The sequence below is a fragment of the Daktulosphaira vitifoliae genome, unplaced genomic scaffold, assembly GCF_025091365.1.
Source record: "Daktulosphaira vitifoliae isolate Bord-2020 unplaced genomic scaffold, ASM2509136v1 Scaffold_1, whole genome shotgun sequence".
Lineage (NCBI taxonomy): Eukaryota > Metazoa > Arthropoda > Insecta > Hemiptera > Phylloxeridae > Daktulosphaira > Daktulosphaira vitifoliae.
Window position 1 is genome coordinate 75,375,227 of NW_026099572.1, and position 20,325 is coordinate 75,395,551.

General features: G+C 27.0%; 2 long non-coding RNA genes across 6 annotated transcripts; both read left to right on the forward strand.

Annotated features, from left to right (window-relative positions):
* The first annotated feature begins 6,487 nt into the window (after window positions 1-6,487).
* LOC126896791 (uncharacterized) lies at window positions 6,488-10,454 on the forward strand. Its single transcript, XR_007701951.1, has 5 exons — window positions 6,488-6,838; window positions 7,618-9,143; window positions 9,484-9,606; window positions 9,689-9,840; window positions 9,915-10,454. It is a non-coding gene; the product is annotated as an uncharacterized LOC126896791 (long non-coding RNA).
* Window positions 10,455-11,714: 1,260 nt separating this feature from the next.
* On the forward strand, window positions 11,715-18,766 carry LOC126896789 (uncharacterized). 5 transcript variants are annotated; one of them, XR_007701949.1, is made up of 5 exons: window positions 11,716-12,336; window positions 12,430-12,546; window positions 13,080-13,738; window positions 17,360-17,626; window positions 17,701-18,766. It is a non-coding gene; the product is annotated as an uncharacterized LOC126896789 (long non-coding RNA). The 5 variants fall into 5 exon arrangements; XR_007701948.1 differs by having other exon boundaries at window positions 11,715-12,336; window positions 12,430-13,738; XR_007701947.1 differs by having other exon boundaries at window positions 11,717-12,546.
* Window positions 18,767-20,325: the final 1,559 nt, after the last annotated feature.

Here is a 20,325-nt window from a genome sequence, read left to right on the forward strand (position 1 = left end):
ATGTGATTATTATGGCTCAAGTATTTGTATAGTAAAAATTATAAATATTTATAAAGTTTATTTTAATCATTCCGAATACATCGATGATAAATAGATATTTGTGTTTGTTTTTTTAACTCTAATGAATGTGTATTAATTAGAAATTTAGTTATGGAAGGATTACTCCACCCTTGAAAAAAAATATTCTTGTGGTACAGTATATACTTATGATAAATTTCATAAAGCGCCTCGGAAGTTATCCAAACAAATTTAATCAATGAATTGAACTCTAAACCCTAATGTGATTATTTACTATTTGGTAATTAAGTATAATTTGTTGACAACACTTAGATAATAAATATTTAATAATATAAATATTTCGAAAAGAATATGTTTTTTTCGAAAAAAATCAAATGCCTTGTTGCTCTTTTATAGTGTTATCCCGGGACATTATTAGATTTACAAATTTTGTATTATTATACATTTTATAATAATCATTTTTTTACAGTGTACATAATAAACACACGATGAAGCAAATTATTACAATTATAATACTAAATAAGCACCAAAAATCCTCTCGTATAATGTCTCCGAACTTAAAATAATTAATTTAAATTTTTTGTCAGTCCTTATCTTTCAAAAATATTTAGTGTGATAATAACTAGAAAAAATAAATAGTTTCAATAAATTTTTATTTAAAATATACATTTTTCCAATGAACATTTATACCAAAATGTGGAATTAACAGTAAACAGATAAAATTTGAACAAATGTATTTGGATAGATAACTTTTACACAAATGTTCATTGGAACAAATATACTTTGATTATAATATCTGTAGGAACTAACTGTTAATGTACAACGTTTATATGGAGTCGCTAAACGTTTTAAAACTTTAAATAAAGTGAATTCCTTAAGAAATAAAAACGGAATTGTATTATGTAAACAGTATGAAACAGTATTGAAAATAAAACTTTAGTAGGTGGTTTTTAATTATAAAACGTTTCAATTATTTTAAATAGGTTATAAATTAGTTACGTCAATAGATTTAATAATTTATTATTTAACTATAAACCTAGCTTTGTTTAAAACGTTTTAAGTTATATTTCTTACAAAAATGGTTATTAAGAATTTATACATAAATCCTTAATTTCTTTATTTTATTAAACTGTTTCAAAACGTTTTAGCAGTTCGTTATAAATATTATAATGATTAAACTGTTAATTGAAACCATCATTTAAGGAAACCAATTTTAATTTATAAATCCATTTCGGGAGATATTTTTTATCATACTAATAGCTCATTAATTAAGTAATTATTCTCCGGTCCGAGTATACACTCCATATCAATTATACACCTAGACATTATATTATTATAAATTGAACAATAAACATTTATTAGTTGAAGAGACAAGCCAAATAAAGGCTAAGTTAGTAGCACAGTTATTACCTAATTCATTATCTAAAGCTATTGAATATGGCGTAGAAAAAAAAATTTGAGAAATATTACTGGAAAGAAGTAAATTAAATAAGAAGTAAAATATTTATGTCGTTTTAAAATTTTTTATTCAAATTTTAGACTATAAAAAAATACAGATATTATTTTCACACTATACCAATTGAAACTTCTTTGTAGGAATTTTGGTTACCAATTCATCAAAAATTATTATTAGATGTAAGATACTTTTATGGTCAAGAATATATTATGACTACAAAACTTAATCAAGATATATTAGAAAAGTTATTTAGTTTTTTAAAAGGACTGGCCGGAAGTGCAAGCTACAATATAACTGCATTGTATTTAAAATACTGGTTAGAATTTATTTGTTTATAAGTTTAGTAAGATTACAAGGTATCATTTATAATTCAATACATTTCCTAGTTTAAGGTGGTCTATATTAGTTGAGAATTCTCACTTAGTATTCACTAAAAATACCAATACAGAAGATGATTATGAAGATAGACTGTTAAATGATTCAAATTGTATCACATCAGAGTTATTCAATAGTTCAGAATTTTCCAAGGATATCTGTAATGATATTGTTGATTCAAAAAACCGTAGTATTTGTGTAAAGGAAACAAATATTTCAAGATCAAATTTTAACTTTCTAGAACAATTTGAAGTATGTATGAGCTAAAAATGTTTAATGAACCATAAAACAACAAATACATACATTTTTTTTTTAGTTGCACATTAAAGAACCATTTGATCAAATAAAGGGAGAATATGTAGAATTTGTGGCAGTTGATGTAGCTAATCGGTTCTTAAATAAACATCCAGATTTGATAGATTAAGTTGCAGAAGAAAAAAAGTGTTGGACTAATTATATATTAAGAGACAAAAGCTCCTAAAATTTTTATTACATTAACAAATAAATTAATGTTAAGTAATGGAGAGTATAATATACCCAAAGAAGTGATAGAATGTTTTGTTAGAACAAGAACTTATATAAGGCTAAAAATTTAAATAATCAATTAATTTGTCAAAAATTAAAAAAAAAAATTTGCTTCATAAATAAATGTATATAGTAAGTAAAACTAAAACCAAGTAACATTAGGCCAGTTCACCTTAGGGTACTGTGCTGACAAACCAGCCTCTAGGCTGTAAAAAAAAAAAGTAACACTAATGTGGAGCAAATTATATGTCACATAATGCATATATACAATGCAATGCAATGAAAGCACTTCTAAATATTACGTTTACTATACACATAATTTTTCATTAATCCTCTATCCGTTATTAATTATTTTTCCACGATATTAAATATTCACGCATAAATGATAATATTATCACTATATTTATGGAAATTTCCCATACAAATATTGGGCCAATGCAATGAGGCAAATCAGCTATAGATGGGGTGAGGAGTAGGTTGAGTAGTATCACAAAGTTGCTGATATATCTATGCATTTTGTCATGCTCTCTGTATCGTTTGTGGCGGGTTGTCGTCGGCCGTGCGCCACTTGTTGGACTTTGCACTGTGGCGTATGGCACGCGTTGTTGTTCAGTCAAATACTCATAGTAGGGTGACGGCTGATAAAGATGGCACGAATCGCGAGGCATCGTGTATTACGAAACGACGATGGATCGTGTCAAATGTTGTCATTTTAATTATATACAAAAACTTTTAAAGATTTAATCATAATTTAAACTGCTTGTTATAATTCATATTTGTTAAAAAAAAAATCTCTTAATCAATATCATGAAACTTTCTTATTACTAAGACTCCTAATTAATGCATTAAGACGTTTTTTTCTGGCTCAATTAATAAATATTAATGCAATGTATAGTTTTTAATATTAATTATTAAATTTTTTTACTCGAATAATTTTTCTCTGTACAAAAATTTTAAATTCCCAATAGATTCTAAGAAAATATATGTCTTATTCTTAATTGACCACTCTCTATAAATTGGCGAAATTTCTATATTTTATAGTGCACATGACTTAAGTGCAAAGTATGAAAAAAAAATAGTTAATACTAGATTTAGTTAGTAAAATTCATAAAAATTCGTCCCTTATACTAAGGGCTGAATTTATAAATATGAAGGTCATCCCATAGTTGGACAATAAAAAAGTTAACTTGATTCCCCTTCAATTTATTTTATGTGACTTTTTTTTATGTATTACGAGCAAAAAAAGAACATATACTTATTATTTGGGGGCCTTGATCCTCACCTAAAATTGATTATACTACACAACATTTACTTACTTTGATTTAAAAAAAATATAAAATTTATTGTCATATTCTATTAATAAAATATAATATTGATGTCATATTTATTTTTTGATACAAGCAAAAATAAGATTTATTTTTACCTATTAAATATTCACATTATTTTTCAACAGCGGTGAATCCAAAAATGTAAATAAATTCTTTGGAAATTAGATGCATCAATTTTCTTGTATAAAAATTTTACCTGCTATTAAAAAAAAAAAAAATTAAGTCTTATAAATTTAATGCTATTTTGTAGTTAATTATTCTTACCTGTTATAATATATTAGTACTTTTCTATCATCTTAATAAGCTTAAATTACTATTTATGAATTGTTAGATGGTAGTTAAACAATGAAAACTTAATAATTAATAAAAATATATAACCTTATGGGTTAGTAATATCAACGTCGAATTATCGTTTAACTAAATGTAATTTAAAAGGTTATGTTAAAACTTAACATAATATCAATCAACAACTGTAAAGATTATTTTTTTTGGTCATATCACAGTAAGATTATTGTAATATAGAATTGTATCGGATCATTACTTTACGGTGAAAAGAGGATAGAAAAATTAACCAACCAGATGGACTGTGCTATTTATAATATAGTTAAGACCCGATTTGAATATATTATTATTATCTCTCAATTAGTGTGTCGTAAATTATTATTGCTATCTTATTTGTCATATATTGGTCAATATAAAATTAGTTTATGTTACACCATAGAAAAATAGTGATTTGTGTATTTAAAAACATTAAAATAACAATAGAAATTTAGTCCAAAATCATTTAACTTTAATAAGCTGTAACAGACGAACAGGCGAAAAAAAAAATTAAAACAGCAAAGTTGTTTGTATTTTTTTTTAAATCATAATATCAAATTCAAAAAGGGGTTCCAATTTAAAAAAAAACAAGTTAAGGTTTTTTAACATTGAAGATATGAAAAAAATTATATTTTAATCATAGATTTTACTGCAAAGATTTTTGAATCGTTAAATTTTTAAATAAATTCTTCAATCACATTAAATCGAATACGATAGAAATAGTAACTTGAAAGACAACATTCAAATAAAATCGTAGAAAATATTTTATCGTTTCTAGACAAATTCATCACAAAACTATTATATTTTATATTTTATTGCTAATATCATTAAAAAAAATGGCTCAATATTGTTTTTATAACAATATTTTTTAATAAATTCATAAAATTTGAAGATATTTTGATATAAAATCAATTTATTTAACTTTAATAAATTTATTTATTTATTTAACACTTAAAATTACATTAAATTTTTATAAGCATTTCGAAATTAATATTACCTAATTTAGAAAATATATATGACTTATTATAGTTTACTAATTAGTTACTAATTAATTAATTCTTAGATATGTTAAAGCTCTATCAATATTTTATTATTATTATGTTTCTTAGCAATTAACAAACAAAGTAAACAATCGGAACTAATATCATTTGAAATATTAAAAATTGAACTTATCATTTTAGTTTACGTGTTTTGTATAAATATGGCTAGAAATCTATTTGGAAATCTGATTACTGTTTTTGCTTCCATGATATATGACCCAAATGTGCAGAATCGTAGCTCTGAAATCAAATGGGAAAATGTTATGGTGCCAGTTAAGAGTATTGAAAATTATTCCATTGGACTTACTGAATGTACGATAAATTCGTCTTTACCGAAAGATATAATGACAACAATGACCAGCGATCTTTCAACTACTACTTCTTTATATACTGATTTAACTAAGTATAAGCAAAATTCATTGAAACACAAGTTGACGAAACATCGTCAGGTTAAGAAGAAAAATAAGTCTAAGATGAGGACGAAAAAGAACAAGTCTATGAAGAGGAAGAAAATCAAGTCATCTACTGTGATGTATCAGTCGGTTAAAAAAACGGTACGGCATATGTGCTCCTATTTATAATAACTAAATGATATTTTACCTATGGTCCTCATATTTTCTTGGTCGAAAATAATATTCATGTCAAATACGACAACATCATTGGTGTTGATGAAGGCCACTCCAAACAATCGCAATAACTTGTAAATTAGAGATTGACCTTGTTTTGAAAAATTTTAAAGTAAAGAATTATCCATCGAATTTTTACATTTCTTCTTTTTGTATGGTTTTTTCTTGCGGCGTTATTCGGTCACACTCATTATAAATAACCATTGTTTGAAATTTTCACTAGAAATAATTGGAGTTGTACTATTGCAACTAAAATTTAAATAATAGAAATTTTAAATTGCTCAAAACAAGGTAAATCGTCAATCTACGAGCCATTGCATTTGTTGAGTTAACCTTATAATTATGTCGTATGTTCATCATATTTAACATAGTAATTAAGGGGACCATCGTTATTAGTGTCACCAATCACAGCAAAATTTTGAGATACAGGACTCTGATAAATGGTTGTTTCACGCTATCAGTTTGGTTATCATAGTAGTTCTGGTTAGTCTATTGTGTGTTATTGTGTTGATGTTATATGTAATAAAAAAAGGATATATGATACATGGGAGGCCTGTTGAATATATCTTAAGATATTTCAAGGGTAATAGAAGATCAAATATTAACGATGAAATTCCACTTTACGATGACATTTGGATGGTTTAGTATAAAAAAATACTTTTTTCACTTTTATTAGTTCAATTTAAACTTTAATATATTTATAGACCCTAGTTTTTAGTTATATTTATATAGGTTTATTATAATGAAATTTTTTAATGCAAAATATTTTATTTATAATAATGAATTCATATGGAATAAAATATTTGAATTAGCTTTTTATGAAATCACTTTATTGTAAGGTAGATATGTGCTAGGACATTTTAATATGAAAATAAGTATAAGTATTTATTAGAAGAAATTTTATCGATTGTTCTCAATCAACTAATAAGATCTATATATTTGCTTAATATTAAGTTATAAAATTCGCATTACATTTCTGTTATAACCATTATATCATTTATTGTCAAGTCCAATACGGATCATTTAATCCGCTTTGAGTCAACTTAATGTTTTACTTCATATTTTTAACTGTGCATTAAGTTATCAACCGGAGACGGACTAATCACATGTCCCGAAATATAAATGGTTAAGAAAACCTCCCAAGTTATCAAGGTAAGTTTGACTATTCCATAATATATATAAATAGCTAAATTTACCAAATTTTAATTTGAGAAGTCATCTATTTTTCATTTACACATTTATATATCTTTTTTTTTACAATCAATCGAAATTAATTACACATAGTGGCGCATCTAGCGGAAAGACGGAAACCCTGTTTTCAGAACAAGCTTTAGGTACGGGTAAATAATTAGAGAACTAATGAAAACAAATATTCTTATATATATATATATATATATATTGTTATGCACACCAGCTTAGTCTTGTTTTATTTGATATTACTGAATCTGTTAAACAGTCGATGACGCTATTGGATTATTAAAAGTAATTTATGTATTTCGACTTTGCGTCATTAAATTTTATGTAATATTTTTCGAAATCCAAAATGATTATCACAAAGTTTTATAAATTCCTCACATATTTATGCAAGATGGGCCACTAAGTATAAATATATTCATTATTTTTTTTTTAATTTGAACCTGTTATTAAAACAATTGTCAAAAAGTTTGAAAAATAAAAGAGACCGCAAAAACCAAAGGGTTATTAAATTAAATATTTTTTTGATAAACTCTTTAATCTAACACTTTCTGATAAAATTGTTTATTTATTATTATACTTTCAATGCACTCACATAGTCTTGACATATCTAAATATTTCTATAAATTATGATAAAAAAAATACAATACAATTTTAGAAATATCTTTATATTTTATGAACCGTTCATCATACGTCTAATTGTTTTATACCAAAGATATTAATTATTTTCAATATAGATACTACTATAGAATAAAAAAATTCACCAGTGAAAGTTCACTTGATAAGGTTTATAATATTAATTATGTCAAAGAAAATGATGTATATGTAACACCAGGCCCCACTGAATAAACGCAGCGCCCGGTGGTATTCACGCGGGTTTGTTAACGTTCGTGGTTTTATTTTGTCTTAAATCTTTGGCTATATCGAGGATAAGGAATAATGTGAGTGCACTGTATGAGTGAGTAATTTTACATTATATATTTATAACAATTAAACGTATTATACAAGAATTACAAAATTTTATATACACCAATGTGGACAGAGGGAACACTTAATACTAAAGCCACAAAGGCGCTGATATAAACAAGTAATAAATTATAAAAGTGAGTAAGTCTTAAAAAGAATATAAACTAGCATTATACTTATCAGCTAATTTTAACGGCTGGTGTTAATGTTGATTATTGAAAGAATCAATTGATATCAAATGCATGCAAGTAGCTGACCATCGTGTACAATATGCTGTGAACGGTACTGTGATGTATCTCAGAAAATATATAGACTCAGCGGCGATATACTGAGTGCACAGGGTGCGACAATCGCAAAGGTGATATTTTTCTTTTTACAACAAAACGAATACAAAACTACTGACTAGCAAGCACCATAGAGCTTATAGCTAAAAAAACGCTAAGATGATGGCGACAATTCAGACATAGAGAGGACCGACAACAACTCGATGTAGCACAATAATAGCATAAATAATCACAACACAATTTCGCGACAGCATATTGATGTGTATCTAAAGTAACCAAACCCTCTAAAGTATAGAGAAGATGTACTTCTTATATCTTAAATTATAATTTGTTAGCTACTTTGGACAAATATAAGCTAAATGAAATTAAACTTATTATATTTTTCTTAAATAAGTATAAATAAATTTTTTATGACAAAAATAAAAGGATCATTAAATCGTTAAAAATACTGGACTTGACTTGGATTTAGTATTATGTTTTCTATTTATTAACACAATAGCCTGATGGCAAATTATCTGATTATGGCTGAGTATTAAAATATAATTTTCTAACACAATAAGCATCATCCAGAAAAATTTTTCGGGTGTCGGATTCCTCAAGCGGCAGCGGTATTGGTAGTGACGTCATGTCTGTATGTACTGTTACATATATTCAGACATGATGTCACAATTAGTATATAAAACATTTTATCAAAAATTGCTGTACACCGTTGCGATAATTTTATTATTATCATGAATATGATAACAGCGTTTTAAAAGCTATTAGTATTATTAGAGGTTTTTAAATAATTTGATTGAAAATTATTAAGTAAGCAAGTATGTACTTCACTCGGTTTTTGGAAATGCTTTGAGTCAAAATTATTATTACCTGATAATAATAATTTATTACATTATTCAATACCTGCGTACCCTTAAAACGCAGCGTCCTCTGGTTTTCGTATCATTCAGTTGGTTCACGATTAAGGTGTTTTATAACAACAAGAAGACAATATTAAGAAAGACATTATGACTAACGTAAGTGTTAATTTTGTTGACTTATTTAAAAAAAAATTATTATTATTATAATAATACACCAGAATACGGCGGCGAGGAGTTTTTTAATATTTTGAATAATATCAGAATTGAAGAAAACAACTCGCCAATTTACCGGGGTGTTTTCGGTAACATAATGGTTAATCCTGACAACGAATTACGAATTCAGCTGTCGTATAGTGAATACGGTGCAATAGCGAGTATTATTTAAAAAACAAAAAAATTGTATAAAATAAATGTAATAAAATAAATATTTAAAATTAATTATAGACCCAGAACTCTAATTATTCAATTTATTTTATCGATTCAATCTCGAATCTAGGCCAATAATTGAATCATGTGATACGGTAAGCGGTGATGATGAACATATCACCTCTTGAGCTCGAATATGTTTCCTGAGCTTATAAAGGAGAGACAATAAATAAACCGGTATTTTCTGATATAGGTAAGTTACTTAAATATATATATTAATAATAAAAGTACGTGTTAAACTAAAATTTGCTTTATTATTATTATTACTATTATAGATTCGGGTGGGGTGACTAGTTTAAGTAATTATACCGATTGTGTCGTGGACCATGCACCACTATTCATTCATTCGTTGAGAGAATTAAATGAACCGATTGCCCACTGGACTCAAAACAGCAACCTGAACTTGTTCGCGAGAACATAATAAATGGTAAGACACTTAAATATATGGATACAATCATGCGTGTGTTAAATTAGATGTAATATTTATTATTATTTCAATAGCCCCTAATGAATGGGGTGAAGACAATGACTGCCACACAAATTCATTCCTCATACAATCTGCAGAAACAGGGAAATGATTTGATTTCATGTAATTTTTTTAATATTTATGGATATATAATATTAATAAAGATCATTTAATCTCGACACCTTTCTTATTTATTTATAAAACATTGAAATAATATAGCATAAATAGAGAAAAAATACTTTTTAATGGTGATGTACATAGAGAATATTGTGTAAAGGTGATGGTGGTGGTGGAGGAGATGGTATTCGGTCAACACCTAATGGCCATGAGTCAACTATAAAAATGACCTGAATGTATATGATAGATTTTTACTCTAATTCATAGTTATCATTTATCGTTGAACACACATATAAACAGACATAATTTTTTCTGACTTGATATTTATTATACGTTTTTTTTAAGTTACTTATTCAAGTAATATCTTAGTAATAGTTTAATATTATTTAAGTTATTAATAGTATTAATTTTAATTATAGTAGTCTTTAAGCATTTATATGCGTTTTGTTAAATTAATCTTCCCGCTCTTATATTAGTGCTAAGTTTTTCCATTAATAGTCTTATAGCTTCTAACATAATAATAATAATATTTTAGATCTAATTTTTAATTGTTTATTTTAATTTATAACTGCTTAATTTAATTTTAACTGCTTGATTTTAAATAATCCTGGTTAAAAATGTATTCCTGTGGTAAGTGCACGAATTTTTTTACTCTAATGCAAAATTTAAGACATCACCAGAGAACCCATATCTGTCACCCATGATCAGTTTGTCAAGTGGATTTCAAGTATCCAGAAGATCTAAAAAAACATTTTAACAAACACAGTAAGTAACTTTTTGGTTCATTTTACTTAAAAAACTATTCCAAATTAAAAATGATGATATAAATATATCTTCTTCTTTCTCACCTTAATCCCAACTACTTTGGGTTGGCCACCCTTATTCTAAACTTCCACTTGGCGCGATCTCCCACATCCTCTACATTTACATCAAGTGTCCTCATATCACATTCAATAATATCTCTCTATCTCTTTTTTAGTCTTCCTCTACCTATTCTTCCTTCGACATTCATTTCTACTACTGTTCTTACGGCTTCCGATTCTTTTGCCCTCATAACATGATCAAATACGATGATATATATATATATATATATATATATAATATTTTTTTTTTCAGTCGCTAATTATAAAAAAAATTAAATACTATTACGAGATTAACAACAACTGTGACTAAGTATTATAACCTATACATCGAATTACGATAATAATCTCCGATACATACCCTCGACTTCTACATATCAAGGTAATTTAATACAAAAAAATTATCACGTTCTAAATACTAGAATATAATATACTTATTTATAGTAATAGTACCCCGAGTTATTCCAATAAATAATAATAATAATAACTTTCTTAATGAAAATGTTAAGATTATAAATTTTAACCGTTTAAAACCAATTATTATTATGTTTTTAAATTTATAAATATGTTTTACCTCATTATTATGAGGTTGTTTTAAAACTTATACAGTTTAATGATTGTTTTATATAAATACATAAATGTAATTTTATATTGCTTATTAAAAAATTATTTATTTTTTCAAAGTGGTATCCTATTGTAAAAATTTTATATGTCCATATAAAATTACAGCAATTTGAGGGAAATATAATAATAACTTAAAACCAATATTATTTTTTAAATGTTAAATAATAAATGTTGATGTATTATTTTTATTTGTTCATTGATACATCATTATTTCGGTGGCCAAATAACTATAGGGTAATATTGTTATAATGTTTCTGTAATTAAAATTAATAACCTCTTAAAATTAAACTAATGTTATTATTATAAAATGCATTTTATAATAATATTACTTTAACATTAAATTGATGTGTGGGGTATTGAGTGCGTGTACGCACTTAGTTTACTAAGTTTACTCGCACAATAGAGAATATAAACTTAAATTAAATTTTATATGAGCATTTCGAAACTCAATTTTTCTTTTCATCTTTTCAATCTAAAATAAAATTTGCTTTATATTCTCAGAAAAAAAAAGTATTTACTCAACGACGGCTCGTAGATTAGACGACGAGACCCCTTACTAAAATAATATGTATATTCTTAATTCTAGATTTTTATTAAAAATGCAAATTTTTAAATAGTACAATAGTTGTAATACATTTGTCGTATGCGAACATTTAAATTGTTACCCTCAGTATATATGGGTACGAATGCACACACTAGCAGTGTTTGGACGACCGGCAGCGTCATTCAAATAATGGTAATTTATTTTTAGAACTAACTGCGGTACGTTCGTCGTTATCTCCCTCTATATCCTATTTTCGTAAGTCCCTCAAAATATAGCCACCTGGAAGAATTTTTGGTTTTCTGGGCTTTAAAGGTAAATTATACTTAAATATACTAATTATATAAAATATAATCAAGTTTTAAATACTAGAATATAATATATTTATTTATAATGATGATATTGTAGGACCTGGAGTTATTCCAATAAGTATGGGGTGGAGAACAAGCTGATGACGAAACAAACGCCTACGGTTAAATATGGTCAAGACACCGGGATTTAATTTAATTCAAACCGCTTTCAGAGGTATGGCTAAAATATTTTATAAAAAGAATATGAATTTATATCAGCAATTTCTTGACGAGACAAAATCCGAATTAATTGACTTATTGATGGATTGTTAGTCTCTGAAAATGTGATTAAATTCGGGCTCCAATTTGAGGGTACATACAGCGTTCCATACACAATTAATGAAGAAAATAGGTCTTTTAAAACGTCTGCCCATTCACTTGTTATTGGTAATATAAACGATTTGAGTAGTATAATCGACGAGGAAATGTCTAAATTATTGTATGAAGAGGAGGTCTACTGTGGTAAGGGTTCAAATTTCACAATGGATACAGTCGATGGATTATTACTATGTGTATATAAGTTCATTCCGCTTAGCGGTTCTTTATTTATAAAGTTACCTGAATGTGTTGAAAACCGTAAGGCAATTAATGTAATGAATAATGATGATTTATGTTTAAAATATAGTATAATGACAAATAATGTTAATGCAATAAATGCTAATCTTGTTAATAATTACACAAACGTCGATGAAAAATATAATTTTTCAGGATTGACATACCCTGTGCCATTAAAACAAGTAAGCGAATTTGAAAAAAATAATCCTAACGTGTCAGTCAACGTTTACGGGTTGGAAGAAAAACGCACTGGAGAAAACCACAGAAGATTAGATTACATCGTCGTGTCGTATAGGATTAGTAAAGTGGAAGGCCCTGACCATGATTTGCTTCTTTTCACCGACGGATCAAATAACAATAGCGATAAGTATCATTGGTGTTATATTAAAAAATTTTCTCGTTTTATTAGACCTCAAATCACTAAACATTCAATCTCATTGGCCATATGCAAAGGTTATTTTAAGGGACATCATGATAAACAGGTATACCCTTACGTTTAGCTGAACATAAGAAATGATGTTTTTTGAATAAACCTCTAACACCGATTATGCCAGACCCCAATACAATGTTAAAATTAAAAAATTGGGATAATATAAATAAATTATATTTTGTTATTTATGCCGATTTTGAAGCGATGTTGATTAAATATTCGAACCAAACGCATCAATCAAAAACCATACATAATCATGAAGCAATGTTCTTTGTGTACATAGTTCAAGTTAGCGATGCTGTACCACGGGTATTACTAGAAGAATTTCAAATACAGCTTCACCCTGTTGAATATTGTGGAAGTAATAGAAACGACAATGTTGGTAAGAAGTCTGTTGAATGTATTATAGATGTATGTAAAAAAATCGAGCGATTACTGGTTTACATTATCCTGGATTACACGCAGGCGCGAATCCAGGATAATTTTTTTGGGGGGACCATTGCATATCATATAATTATCTTGGATATATATATATATATGTGTGGCGCATTCCATACCAGAAAAGGTTTTAAAGTCGACCTCTCCAATTTTTTTGAAAACTTATCATGTTTTTAATACCGCCAAAAAACACCTTCATGAATTTTTACAAATTTTTTTGATCACTCGTTTCTTAGATATTGATTATTTCCAAAATTCAAGGTTTTTTTTCAAATAGCAAAAAATACAGTTACCGGGGTTCTGTTTTTTTTCAAAATTTTTGTTTTTTAATGTTCTTTTAAGAAAAAAATGCTTCTTTGATCTTTATTAATTTATTTATAGTTTTTTTTAAGTTTTAAGCAAAAAAACTACTTTTTCGAAATGTATGGCCCTTTTGATTTTTTTAAAAAAATTCTCAAAATAAGTTTGACGGTACAGATAATAATTTATGTTTTTGTTTATTAATTAAATTGATATATCGAAATAATATATATTGTAAATAATAAATATTTCTTTACATTTTTTAGCTAAATCAACTTTCTGACACAAAAAAACTTAATAATCAAGATACATAAGTAATGCCATTTATTATATTTTTTGTATCATGCAAGTTATACATAAATTATAAAGCGAAATCTAATTTTCTATTGGATTTTGAAAATCTATCAATGACTTTAGTGACCTCTACATTAATATCACGATGAATGTTCAAAAGAGCAAGTTCAGTTAATCTTGTCTCTGACATAGTTGACCGGAGCCATGTTTTTAGTCTTCGTAGTGTGGAAAATGTCCTCTCAGCACTTGCATTACTTATTGGAAGAGTAATAAAAACAGTTAAAAGACGATTAATTAATGGAAATATTTCTTCGTCACAATTTGCCAGAATTTTCATTACACATATGGAATTGATCAAATTGTTTTCAATTTTTTCTCGATTCCATTTTTGTTTCCATAATTTAAATTCGAAACGTAATAAAAAAGAAACATCTTTTTTTTCATTTGAAAGAAGTATCTGAAATTCGTCTGCTATTGTTTTAATAATATCGTCTGATTCATTTATTGAATATGAAGTTGAATTTTCCTTTAAAAATTTTCAGGAAGTAAATATGAAAGATTAAAGCAACTAAGTGTTTTATGAAAGAATTTAAATGTTGATGACCGACATAACGACGTGTCTGTTTTCCTCCTTTTATATGTTTTGAATAAGGAAATATGTAATCTTTCGGCGGTCACCAAGGATTTTCGAGAAGCTGATGTTTTGTAAAATCATCAATAGCCTTCCCAATGTATTGACCTATATCATTAGAGTAAAATGTTTGTGGTATTTGAGTTGAAGATAGTAATGATGTCTGGGTTGAAGAAGTACATGAAGATGATGATCGACAAGGGGTTATAAAAGATGATATTTGAGACATGTTTGATGTATACAAATCGACTGTTAATTGAAAAGACGGTGTATCATTTTCTAAATTAGATTTTTTGGCAAGTAAAAAATATGAATTAATTGTCCTTTTTAATTTATTTTTCTGAGATAATTGCGCCTGTGAATAAAATAAGAGTAATGACAACTATAATAATTTATGTTAATATAGATAATTAAAATAAAATATATCCAAGTAAAACATTGATTGTTTTGTTTAAACTTTGAGGAATCGTCATTGTCACACTATACGTTAATAACTTATTATTACCTATATACAGTTTTATACAGTGACCACATGTTTGAACCTTATAAGAAAATTTGATTACAAGAATGTATTTTAAGTATTAATATCTTTTTTGTCATTTTTTAAAAATAATTATAAGGTGTGAAAGCACAAAAAATAAAATGATTTGAGTGCGTGCTGAAAAGGTTAAACTCAGAATATTTTAAAGTGGCGTTCAAGTGAAAACCCACAGAGAAGAGACCAAGAAGACATCCAAAGAAACGATTGGAAGGAAAATGTACAAAATCGAGAAGAAGAGTAGAAAGAGGTGTTAGAAGCGGCAAAAACTCTTAAAGAGCTGTGATTTAAGAAAAAATGTTAAAATTTAAAATTTTATGTTTCTCCAAATTTTTTGATTCTAAATTGAACATAAAGATAAACTATTCAACAATACTTTAATAAATAAGTTTATTATAATACTTTTACCATAAAATCATGAGTACAAACTTAAATGATATCAGGCAAATTAATATATTAGTGTATTATTTAACTCTATGTATGATTTATTATGATGATAAGAACATTTTTACCAATAATTTATACTTCGATGATATTGAAGTATAAATTATTATAGGTAAAATATACATAATATAGATTCTTTGAGTGTCATATTAATTAAAAAATAATTAATTGTATATTACTTAAAGATTTGTTTGCATATATATATTTATATAAGATAATAAAATAGACTTAGATATATTATATGATTTAATAATAATAACTTAAATGATCAAATTATAAATACATTTTGTATATTCTACAAAATATTATAAAACTACAAAAAACGAACCATTTTTAAAGATGATAGATTATACTTTAACGTTCGTATTACAAAAACATTTGTATAATGACAATGCCAAACGCATTGAACGCGTGTAAATCCAAAAATATAAAAACAAAGAAAAAGTACTAGTGATAACGAATCGTTATTAACGATTTTCGCCTGCATGTTATCAGTAGATGCGAATAGAAATTACCAAACTATAAATAAAATTATCTACTAAACAATTTATCTAATTAACTATACTAATATGTTATAGAATGTTTTTATAAATTGAAAACAATTTTCAAATTTATATAACATTTATGACTTATTATTTTTTCGCAAAATAATATAATTGCTGAATTTTATACTACAACAATAAAATTTGGGGGGGGCCATCGCCCTCATGGCCCCCCTTGTATACGCGCCTGAATAGACGGATACATATGACACGTGATGATTGAGACTTTCGTAACGAATTTCTTTGTAGCGGGTTTTGTTCTCTATGTAAAAGTACTTTTCCATCAAGAAACCCGACAGTACGAGATCTTCATCGTTTAAGCGGAGATTATCGAAAAATGGTTTGTAATTTATATAATTTAAAAATAAAGACTCCAAACTTTGTACTGGTATATGCACATAATAGTCATATAATAAAAGCTACATACTTAGAGAACTGAACTTTAGTGCGGTTGGTATAACTTGCGTTCCGAATTCCGAAGAAAAATTTATTTCATATTCTAAATTTATAAGTAACACATTTTCAGTGCGCTTTTTAGATACCCTAAGATTCATGTCTGCTAGTTTAGATACGTGAAGTTCAAATCTTTTATAAGCCGATAAATCTAAATTTGAGTTTGTTTTTTCATCGTATTAATAGAAAGATTTAGATTTGGCATTTAGAAAAGGTGTAGTTTGCTATGAGTGGATAGATGACTGTGGTTAACTCTCTCAAACCTCTCTACCCTTAATTGAAGAATTTTACAAGTATAATATATTACTGTAATTAATTAATTGAAAAAAAAATAATAATAATAAAATATATTTATCATTTTAGTTCACTATCTGAAAAACATAATTCTACGCAAGATTATGAACACGCTCAAAATGTACGGAAACGGTTCAATCATAAAACAATAAGCACAGCACCGGGTTTGTCATTTGATGCAATGTTAAAAATAACGAATGTCGAGCTAGAATTGTTAAGCGACTACGATATTACTTACTTTTTATGAAAAACAGAATTCATGGTGGTCTTACGCAAGCTGTGAAGGGATACAGCAAGGCGAGTAATCCACAACTGTCCGATTAACGCAACGAACTTGTAAGTTAAAAAAAAAAAAATCTGTATTCAAATTTATAACGAATTTTATTATGATTATAAATTATATCACATAGGTTGGGCAATGTCACAACCACATTGACTACCCCGAATCACTACATGATGCACACTCAGACTTATTTTATCTGAGCGAAAAAATTTTACCGCCGTGTTCTATCGTTCCTAAATTATGTGCTACTCTAATTAATAAAAATAATTTTATAGTACATTATTCCGTTTTGAAACAAGCGACATACGTCATAACAAGGGACCTAGGATATTGCAATTCGAGCAGAGTGCATGGTTGTCAAAATACATTCAACTCAACATGGACAAACAAAAGATAGCCACTAGTGAATTTTTATAAATGAATGAATAATGCTGTATTTGGTAATTAATAATAGTATTGTTATTATTTAATAGAAGAGAATGAAAATGAATTTAGTTATAAATGAAAAAACATTCAAACGGTTGGTTAATAAAGCAAATTTTAAAAACGTAACGATCTATGATGAAACATTTTGTGCAGTTCACCTAAATCATGATGTTGTTACTTTTGACAAACCAATATATGATGATTTTTTTTTTCAGAAAATTAAGGACCGAAGGAAAACTAGCATTTAGTAATTAAAAATTATTATTATTATTGATTTTTTTAATAATTATAAATGATTATATAATTCTATAAAAATACCACCATTGACAACTACGAGATTAGTAAAGGTTATCAATCCATCACTCAACCACCTGTTGCACACAACATATATCACATTAGATTTAATTATTTATTATTAAAGGATGGGGGGGTTATAATATTATTATTTCTGAGATTTTTTTTTAAATTACACACATATATATATATAATATACACTAACACACTCTCAGTACTTACTACTAGATCACTGGTTTTGTGCAGGCGATCCCTCCCACCTCCAGTGACTCTAATTACACTCATTACACACCAATAGGTTGGACAGTTCTCAAGTGGTATATATTAAGTTTTTTTTTAACTTAAATTTTTGTAAATTGCATTTATAACAATAATATATGTAATTACCTGTAATATGTATTGTAACACAATTTTTTTTTGTAAACTATATTCATAAAAATAATGTTTCTATAAAAATCTCTAACAATAAAATAATTTGTATAATATAATAACAATAATAATTTTTGTATTTAAAATTGTTTATTAAATTTATTTGTAAAGAAAATAATAAAGTGCAATGAATAAGTAAAAATATTTAAGTAATGAATTTTATAAAAAAAAATTATATTGTACATAAAATACATGAGTAATATATAATTAAGTATTAATTTTAAACCAATTTCTAAGTTGAAATATTTCATTAAATGTACAATGTTTTGAATTTTAACATTGTTCTCACTGGTCTATACGTCGCATACCCAAACTTTCCAAATTAAAAATGTTCGTGGTTGGTATAAACTCTGAAAGTATTTGTTGTCTTTTTACATAAATGTATTCAAATGGCATTGAGTTTAAAATTTCCTGAATTAGAGAACTTTCAAAATGTCTAACATTTTCTGACATAAAAAGTCTATGTCTATATTGTCTATTATATATATATATTCCGCGATAACCATTTATTCACATTTTAACTTTTTTCCAATTTTTGTATTGTAAATGTATGTTTAAAAATCCATTGTTGTTTTACCAAAGAATCAACATCTATTACTGATAGTTTTTTAATTAAGTAATTATTCTCCGATCCGAGTATTCACTCCACATCGATTATACACGTAGACATTATATAATTATAAAAACACACACACAAATAACAGATGTGTTTTAAGATTCACTGTACATTACTTATTATTTTTAGTATTTTGAGTTTACAATGTGATATTGTAGGTTGTTCATTGTTTATATAGGGATTGTGATGGTGCCATGTTACCATTACCGTGAGAATTATTTTAATAAAATACAGACAGCACATCGGCTTCCTGAGACTGATGAATTAACAAATAATATTTCTTGCCAAATTGACAATAGTTCTAATTATTATAAAAACCCAAAAGACCTGACCATCGTGGTCAGTCGACTCCAGTGACTTGTGTCATTCATCAGTCTCAGTACTCGGTTGTCGCTGTCTGGTTTACTACTTAAAGTAAAGTCCTTGTATTTTCCTTTTTAAACCTATCTATTCTCTTTTACAATATTTCAGAGTACTTGTGTCTTGCACTTCGTCTGCACCTCATACCTAGGTGTTACCCTTATTCCCTTCCTATAACAACAGCCTTTCGACACCCACAGCTAACCCGGAGTGTTAGCCGAGCACGGTGACTGCTGTACGACAACACGCACGTGAATACCTAGACAGCAGGCACCACATCCTCATCTTCATCTTCGTACACATTACATTTACACCACACCTTTCCATTTTATTGTGTTGCGACAGGATCTTGAATACCCTCCTCAAACTATGAGTGAAGATACATAGTGTAAATATTTTATTCACTTTTGATATTGTAAAAATTTCTGTTGACCAGTTGGGGAGATATTTTTTATCAAAATAATCCTTATGGATACTCACTCGTACTTTATCGCCGATTTTATATTTTATACGTGATTGAGGTATTATTCATTCTTTTAGTACAACACTAAATGGATTTTGTTCTGCTTCACTTGGTGTCATTGAAATTGTTTTATGTTGTATGTTATATTTGTCCGTTATAGTCTG